The sequence below is a fragment of the Alligator mississippiensis genome, chromosome 2 (assembly GCF_030867095.1).
Source record: "Alligator mississippiensis isolate rAllMis1 chromosome 2, rAllMis1, whole genome shotgun sequence".
NCBI lineage: Eukaryota > Metazoa > Chordata > Crocodylia > Alligatoridae > Alligator > Alligator mississippiensis.
Window position 1 is genome coordinate 173,460,302 of NC_081825.1, and position 9,377 is coordinate 173,469,678.

Sequence of the window (9,377 nt, forward strand, 5' to 3'; positions counted from 1 at the left end):
GTGGTTACTTCATGCTTATTTCCTCGCTCTGTCTGGTGGGCCTTTTCCCAGACCATGAGAGGGTTCTCTGGCTCTCTGCTGCTTTTAGCCTCACAGCCTTTTTCTGAATGTTCCTGTCTCTCCCTGCTCCATCTTGCTCTGGCTTTGTCCCTTTAAAGGAAAGCAGGCAGGGCCATATCTTGTGATCTTTAGCTGCCAATGTGTGTGAGCTCCCCATTCATTGTAATCCAGTTGATGGGATTGTGGAGGGGGCTTGAAAGGGAAAGATTTGATGCATATCTGAGCTTGATTCCTGTGCACTTGTCTAAAAGACCACATCTGGCGTTCACATTGCACCAGGTTCTCTCTTGACATACAGGCTGTGTAGAGAACTAAGAGAGAGTCAATTGTTGCAGATTACAGCCTTGCTTGGACTCATCACAGGTGAGGGAGAGCAAGCACCCTCAACATTTCTGTGCTTGGTGCAGGCTGTCCTGCTGTCCCCCTCTCTGAATCACTTTCTTGTCTCACAAAATAAGCCAAGACAATTTTAGCACTTGGCACCAGAATCTACAATGACCTGATAGTCATAAGTCTTTGAGCCTGCCAGTCTGTTTTGATCTGCTGTAGTCCCCAGAAACAAGAAAATCTAAGAGGAAACATAAAACATAACATTTGAGTTCAACTCTGCACTAGGTTGCAGGGCCATGTCTGGTGCCCTGACTGGCTGAGGTTTCATCTTGTCCTATGGACCTGTGTAGAGCTGTGAGAAATCCAAATTGTCCCATGGCAACTTCTGTGGATTTATTTCATCACAGCTTGCAGGGAATAAGGAAGAAAAGTTTCTACCAGCCACAGCTTAACCCATGCAGGGTGTGACATTGTTTCTAGTGGGACAAGACAGGGCTCTTTTTTTTTCATTTATAGAATGAGATAATCCCCATAGGCACTGCCACTTAGGCCTCTGTCCTCCTAGAAGTTTTGTTCCAGAAGGGTGGACCAGATTGACAGGGTAGACACCTGGGGTCCCCGTATAGTCAACAGAAAGAGTGAGGTGCTCCATAGTTACAAGGTGGTAAACTAGAAGTGACCCAGAGGGTACCATTGGAAATACAGAAAAAAAAAGAGTACTTTCCGCACCCTGGAGCTTCAGTGCCACACTCAGGCTGCGTGTTTGGTGCCTCCATCACGTCCAAGAATAGTGCTAGGGCATAAGGTAGAACTTTTGAAGGAGGCCTGGGTAGTGGGGGTTGGTCCAGCTCCCCATGGAAAGCCCGAAGCCAGTCCCTACCACATTTCTCATCCCAGGGGTGATTGAGTTCTGGCCGTAGCCTAGGCCACACAACTGGACTTGGCAGCAATAAAAGCCCTAAAGCCGGGACACAGTTCAGTCAGAACTGCAGGCCTGCATGTACTAGCCTCACCAGACTTCTGAGGGTTGAATCATGTATAGATGTTTGCACATCTAGCAATGTTAATACTTTGCAGTACTCTGTGGCACCCTCAAAAGCTGTGGTGACTCAAAAATGCAGCTCAAGGTGGGGGGCAGGGGCTGTGCAGTCTTTCATGCCCAATCACTTAGTGGTTAGATCAGGCACACTGGAAGCATAAGGGTGAGATTTTGGACCCTCATCAACAGAAAAGGAATCAAACCCACCTCCCCTGCTACCAGAGTAGCTGTGCTCACTTCCAGACTGCAACCCCCCTCTGAACTGAGGTTGCTGTATACCTTATTGGCACACTGTCCTAGGAAGATGATCATCTAGGTTTGAATATCTATAGCCTAAAGATGGCCTGAGGCCTAGGACTTTCACTTCCTGGGTCAGAGCTCCAAATATTTGTCTATTATAAAAAAAAACAGTAGGGCAGAGGGAACCAGCATCACCACTGTCTCCATTGAAAGGCCTCATGAGTACAATACATGCTGTGACACTCAAAGCATGAAGTATCCGTCAGTCCTGCTGCATGTGGGCTGCAGGACTGAACCTCTGTCCAGACTGGGGCATACCCATCACAGAGATGGGACCTGATGTTGAGCCCGAGGCTTTCCTAGAGACTTTGGAACAGGTGGCTAGGATATACCAATGGTCTGCAGATCAGTAGGCCTTAAGTTAGCCCCGTACTTAATTGGGGAAGCTCAGGCAGCCTATTGGGCCCTGGGAGTTTAGGTCACTTATGACACCCTCAAAGCCCCCATTTTCGATTGCATGGGGCTCATGGAAGAGGCATACTGATACCAGTTCCAGGAAGATTAATTTAACCCAGATTCCTGGCCCTAAGCAGTTGCCGAGAGCCTCAAATACACGTGTACCTGGTGGCTGTACTGGAGTGACTATAACTGTGCTACTCAGCTCAGTGCTGCTGAATCTCCATCATTGGAGGTTTTCAAGACGAGGTTGAACATTGGCCAGGGATGATATAGGCATACCTATATCATCCCTATGGACATTCCCATGATTCTGGGCATTGCTGCTTGCTGCATGGAGCTGAGAGGTAATTTTTTCCCTTACCGCTGCTACATGTGTCAGGGTCTCTTTTAGCTTTACTCTGGGGCATGGGTTGTTGGCTACAGCCAAGCCTGGGGATTTTGACTGGGATGTGCCAGTGCTCCTGCTGGGACTGATTCCTGGCTAAAGGTCTTATCTATCCACTCAAGTCAGACAGATTGCCTTATCTGGGGTGAGGAGGGAATTTTACCCTGTGATCAGATTAGCACTGACTTGTGGGGGTTTTTGCTTCCTTCTGTAGCAGGACATAGCCTGCCCTGGTCCTCCTTTACCTGCTGGAGTACTGTGTCCAGTTCTGGGCACCGTACTTCAAAAAGGATGTGGATAAGCTCAAAAGGGTACAGAGAAGGGCCACCCATATGATGAGGGGCCCTATGAGGAAAGGCTCTGGGAACAGTGTTTGTTCAGTCTGAGTAAGAGAAGACTGAGAGGTGACTTGATAGTCACCTACAAGTATGTCAGGGGTGAACACCAAGATCTAGGGGAGCAAGTCTTCAGAAAGGCACAAGGTAATTGAGAGAAAATTTAGGCTGAACATAAGGAAAAACTTCTTTTCTGTAAGGGTACCTAGAATCTGGAACGCACTCCAGCAGACGTGGCGCAGTTGCCATCCCTGGAAGCGTTCAAGAAGAGGCTGTCTATTGCAATGCCCTAATAAAATTGGAGACCCTTTTCCCCACCCTCCCCAATTATGATTTTCAAAATCTTACAGAGGGGCTCTTATTTCTTATGTGGGGGCTCATCGCCCCCTGAGCTCCCCCATAATTTGAACCCTGCTGGCTGCAAGCCTTGAGCTCTGGCCCACTGATTTGGGTCTGGCTCTCCTGGCATCAGCCCTATCCGTCCTCAGTAACTCCGGACCTCTGGCCCTGGTGTCTCTTGTTCTGGGCCGCAGCCCCAATATTTCACCCCTCTGGGCTACTGGGCCCTTTCCCCTCATTTCTCTGCCCTTCTGCACTGATCTTGCCTCTGCTACAGGTCCCCAACCCTGGCTCTCATTCTGCTCAGGCACTGGGCCCCTGGCCTTGTCTCTTCTCTGCTACTCTCACAATTTTGATTCCCACTGCTGGCCAGATGCAAGGCAGCTGTGTGCTCTTCAGGCATGACTGGTACCTCCACCTTCCTGATATTCCAAAACCTAAACCACCAGTTTAAAGAGTACAACAAAATGTAAGGCCCTAGCTGTAACTCAGATTCCCCACACCAGGTCTGAACATAAATACCAACTTGCTAGCTGTATGCACAAAGTTTCCTCTACTCTGGGCTACATTCACCCCCTGATAATCCTCGAAGTCTCACTGGTAGCTTCAAACCAGTTCAGCAGTGAACCAGCCTTCCTTCTAGGAACTTCTTCCCCTGCAGCTTGCAGGGCTAGACTGCCCGGCCTGCTCTCATGTACTGGCTTTATGTACCTCCTAAGCCCTGTCCCATCTGGTCATGTGACCCTGAAGATCCCCACAGGTGTTTCCTCCCTGTGGCTGATGGGTCATGACCTGCCTGCTTTCTCAGCTTTCTCTAGCCATTTGCAGGTTTGCTAGCAGCCAGTCCTATAATAGCCAGCTGGTCTCCTGGTTGCCACCTCTCTTACAGCCAGTCTATTCTATGCAGTATTCTCTAGACTGGATACAGGCGTTCCCCTTTTTTTAGTGCAGCTCCCTGCCTCAGCAGCAGGGATTGCTGGCTGCCCGCCCTCTTACACCTAGCCTCTATTCCAGTTCCCTGAGTCCTAACTGCAGCATACTCACTCCTTAAAGTGACAAGAGCCTCCCACTTTCCTATCATAGGATCCCTGAATGTCTACAAGAGAGAGGCATGTGGGGCCAGGAGAAAAGAAGCAAGTCAGAGGTATGTGGATCAGTGTGGTGACTCTTGGCAGGAAAAAGAAGGGGACATGGATTGTTAAGTTGGCCTTGGTCCCAGTAGGGGAAGAAGTTTCCCCTCTGTGCTAACCTCCATCCATTTTTTCAAGTAAGAATTAGCTTCTAAAGGAGCACCAAGCCTTGGGTCAAAGACATGTCCAAGAATCAGCTTTTTCTCTTCCTCATCTTAAATCCAGTAGCCAAGGTTTCTGGTGAACTCAGAACTCAGGAGTCATTGTGTGTCAAGAAGAGTCATACAATGCAAATGTTATTCTTCCTGAGCCAGTTGTTGGGGTTTTTTTTTAGGTTTTTTTAAACCTTTGACTGCATGAACCACAAAAAGTATAAAATGACATATTCCTGCTTTCTCCATGGCCCACTGTTCTGTACACCATACCTATACATAACAGAAACATAACATTGTAGAGATTACAGTTAAAGGGCAGGACAAGCAACAGGAAGTGTCTGCAACAGGCAACTCCAGTGGGGCAAACAGAGACACAAACAGCCCATTAATATAGCCAAATTTGTGATGACAGCATGTGTCGATGCCTTCAGGCCAATCTTAATAGACCAAACCTGGGTACTGATAGTAGTGGAGCCATGACAGCATGGACTTCCATGGGTACTAGATGCTCAAATAAGTACCGAGGGACCCAGGTATCCCATCCAATCTGTTTGTCCTAATATTTCAGGGCATTCAAGTGTAGAAGTGTTAGTAAAACATCATTTAAAAATCAAATCAGTTAGTTAACCAGATAAACCAGCAAGAGTCCAGAGATGGCAAAGGACTGACCTAAAGTCAATCCTTTGTAGCCTGTTTCATTGTGTAAAGTACATGATAAGAAAAGGTATCATCCTCTGTTTTCCCTTTTCAAAGGGTTACTACTTGCTGAAAGGCCTTTATTTACCACTGTCTCACTGCCCAAGGAAATGATAGCTATCCCCAGTGACCCTGAACAACCTAGGATGCAGCTAGCATTCCTGTGACTTCCCTGCTGTGGTTCTTCAGGCTAGCTCATTTAAAGTTATCGCTGTGGTTTTTACATGTGCAGTAATCACACCTTCAATTATCATGATGGGGGAGACTCAAAAAGATTGCTCAGCTTGACATACTAGGGTCTCAGGAAGGGCTGAAAGAAAGATGATGTGTAGGCTCTACAGGTATTCAAGGTGAACTCCTTTCCTGGCTGAGTGAAGGCTGAGTAAAAAGACTAAAGTGCTAGATGGAAATGATAAAAATGGCCTTCAAAAGGGAAATGAGGAAGCTCAGTTCAATCCAGGAACTATATGAGCATTGTCATGTTTTCAGGATGGGGCAATATTTTCCACCCAGGAATTTTCAACATTTTTTCTATATCCAGCCCTTTGGATAAAAGAATGCCACATCTTACGGGTACATTCACTTGGTACCACCAACATATTTTGAACAGACTGATGATAGCTTCTGCACAAATGATCTGGTGTGTTGATGTACAAGGCTGAAGAGCATATTGGCATCTACTTCAGGATGCACCAGGGGTTTAGAAACAACAGAGGCGGGGGAAAGTTGCAGTCATCCATGCAAAAACAAAAGAGAGGATGCTCTGAAAATGGGGACTGGTCACTCTATCTGGACTGTCCTGAGATCTGGGTCTATGGCAGGGGTTGTCAACCCGGGGTATGTTTACCCTCAGTGGCACTTGGGAGGGCCCAGGGGGTACATATGGGTGGGAAGGTATGGAGCACCGCTGCCTCCCAGGATCAGGGTTGGGCAGGGGGGGCATGAGGGGAGTGGTGCCCTTCTGCGGCGCTTCCCAGCTGGCCATACACAGGAGGCGGAGAGGGGGGCAGAGCTCACATGTGACAGCCACTGCCACATCTCAGCACCCTATGCTGCTGCTGGTCTGCTCCTTTTTCAGTAAGTTTACTCCTGGCTCTGGGTCTGGCCACACGCCACTGCCCCCCAGCTCGATGTCTAGCTACCAGGGGTACACTTACTAGAAAAGGTTGAAAACCCCTAGTCTATGGGACCTCACATGGGGCTCAAAGCAGCTCGTGTGAGTGTGGCATTCATGGAAGATACATAGTAGGTCAGGCTTTTCTGGGGATTTAGGTAACCTGTAGAAGGGCACTTGGGTCACTTTTACATGTGCTTCGAAGGTGGGAGAGGTGGTGTTTTAATTAGAGCAGGTCCAAAAGCCACTAGCGTTTAGTGTATCAGCATCCCCATGCTTCAAAATGGTGGTGGGGCTACTTAAACTAAAGCTCATTCTATGAACTTTAGTTCAAGTGTCTCTGCTGTCACTTTGAAGCATGGGGATGCTGACACATAAAACATGGAAGGCTGCTGGTGTGCATCCGAGTAGCCTCCATGCTTGTGTACAGGCACCTCTGATGCCTGAACACTTGTCCAACTGGTCTTCCAACTATATAGTTGGTCCAATAAAAAATAGCACAAAAAAGACTTGCTTCCCAGAAATCCAATCTCACTCCTATTTCAGCTGCTTAGTGAACTGATATGGATCTCACCTTAAATGGAATTTCTTGAAGTCCAATGAAATGCAGAATGGAACCCCTGATGAAGATGGAGCTGGAAAGTCACTAGTCCCTTTTCCTTAATGAACAATGACAGCAATTCTATGGTGGAGATCAGAGAATGGGCACAAGGGTGTGTGATGTGTGAAGGAACAGTTTTGCATCCACACAATAAGGCTGACCTCACTAGAAAAGGGGGGAAAATGTGCAGTGGGTAGGCTAAGAAGTACAAGGTTTTTCCTCCTCACCCCACCCTCCTGACCATCCACCACCGTTATGGGAACAGAGAATCAGGGTGAGATTCTCATCCTCAGAATAACAGTGTGTTCTGCACATAGGGTACTGCAGTTGAGCTACTCTCAAGAATCTAGAGATTTGCACAAGTGTGTTTGCAAAGCATAAAGCAGCATATTTCCTTGTTTAAATTTATATATAATTTTCACAGACCCAGAGTCAAAATATATTTAGGGCATATGATTAAATCTGGTGGTAGAACAGCATGGATAAACCCAGAGATCCTCAAAAGATTAAGGAATATTACCTATTTGTTCTGATTTTATCATACTTTATTAGTATAAACAAATTTATTGTAAAACTGTGTTATTTTTTAGTAAAACAATGGTGTTTTTAGTTCCCCAAACCTTTTCATTATTAGAGACAGTTTAGGGTATAACTTTAAAAGAAATCAAACAGTTAGAATGGGGAATTTTCAATGCAATTTATATAGCAAGCAGACTCACAACAGAATGAGAATCAGTGCTTGGGCCAGGTATTCGTGTATTATGCCTTATTGCCATATGATTATTAATTTACAACATTCAAGAGTATATTATTTGATATCACTCTTCTCAGGGCATCCTTCACTTCTTTGTTCCTCAAGCTGTAGATCAGGGGATTCAGCATGGAGGTCAGCACTGAGTAGAAGACTGGGGCCCATTTGTCCTTTGGCTTTGAGTCCTGGGAGCTGGGTTTTAAATATACGAAGAGTCCAGTTCCATAGAAGAAGCAAACAGCTGTAAGGTGGGAGGTGCAGGTGTTGAAGGCTTTGCGTTTGCTCTCAGTGGAGCGGATCCTCAGGATGGTGGAGAGGATGATAATGTATGAGATAAGAACAATGACACCGCTGGACAATCCTAATAGAGCAGCTGAAGCAAGGAGAATAATTTGATGGATTGTGGAATCAGACTCAGAGACGGATATCAGCGGGGAGATATCACAGAAGAAATGGTCAATGACCTTGGAGCCACAGAAAGATAAATCTAACATATTCACAGCTTGTGTCATTCCATTTACACACCCAATTAAGAAGGAACCAATAACCAGCCGTACACAGAGTTTTGGGGACATGATGACCGAATATAGCAGTGGGCTAGAGATAGCCACATAATGGTCATATGCCATTATAGCTAGGAGGAAACACTCCGTTCCAAGAAAGAAGCAAAAAAGAAAAACCTGAACCCCACATCCTATGTAAGTAATGATTTTTTTCTCAGTTAAGAAATCAGACAGCATCTTGGGAGTGATGACTGTGGAATAGCAGAGATCAACAAAAGCCAAATTGGCAAGGAAAATATACATGGGGGTGTGAAGTCAAGAGTCAGCTCGGATTATAAAAATCATGCCAAGATTCCCTACCACAGTGATAAGATAAATTGTGAGGAAGAGTAGAAAGAGAGGGATCTGAGACATTCGGTAATCTGTGAGTCTCGTGAAAAGGAATTCAGTCTCCTGGTTGCAGTTTCTTCCCATTATAAGTTTAGAGCATGAACTCAAGCAGTACAACAAAGAGGAAAATTGCAAAATAGCTGTTGCTTCTTCAGTTCAGTTACCTCTTGGAACTTCTTCCAGAGCCGTTGAGTAATGTTGACTTTCCAGTTCTTCAGACAGTAGGTTCAGCTTAAACTGTTCTCCCTGCTCTCTTGGTTTCATGGATATTCTTCAGATAGAGTGATTCAGCACCACTTTTCCTATGATAAGTTTTACACATGGAAAGATCAGGAAATGGCTTTGCAAAAGGAAAATAACATAATGAATGGGAGACGTCTTGCACTGGGAAGTCTTTCATGCAATAAATTGTACATCATGCCTGGAATATTACTGTGACTTTACATGTTATAGTACCTCTTACTCACTATTCATTTTCTGTATCAAGATGTCCCTCATTTAATTTTCTTTCAGACCATGATAATTAAACAAAACTATTGACTTCTCCTGTATAAAACTGTCATATGTCATGTGACTTGCTCTTTAAGGACAATGCACATGTGAAAATAAGGAGGCATTTTAATCAGTAAGAGAGTTCACCAGGCAGAGTGCTACTGGAACTTACAACTGCCTACAATACAGTATGGCAGACTGGCTTGCTTCTAAAGCTGTCAAGGGTACTTTCAAGCTGGGTCATTATAGTCATCAACAAACTCTTCCATAACAGATGATTCGGAGTGCACGTTGGGAAGGGGATAAGTGCATGGAGAAGACAGTCCAATGAAGTTTCACAGGGCTCGGTGCTGGCCCA

General features: G+C 45.7%; 1 pseudogene; it reads right to left on the reverse strand.

The window, feature by feature from the left end:
* Positions 1-7,666: 7,666 nt before the first annotated feature.
* LOC132248274 (olfactory receptor-like protein COR4) lies at positions 7,667-8,806 on the reverse strand (annotated as a pseudogene).
* Between the last annotated feature and the right edge of the window lie 571 nt (positions 8,807-9,377).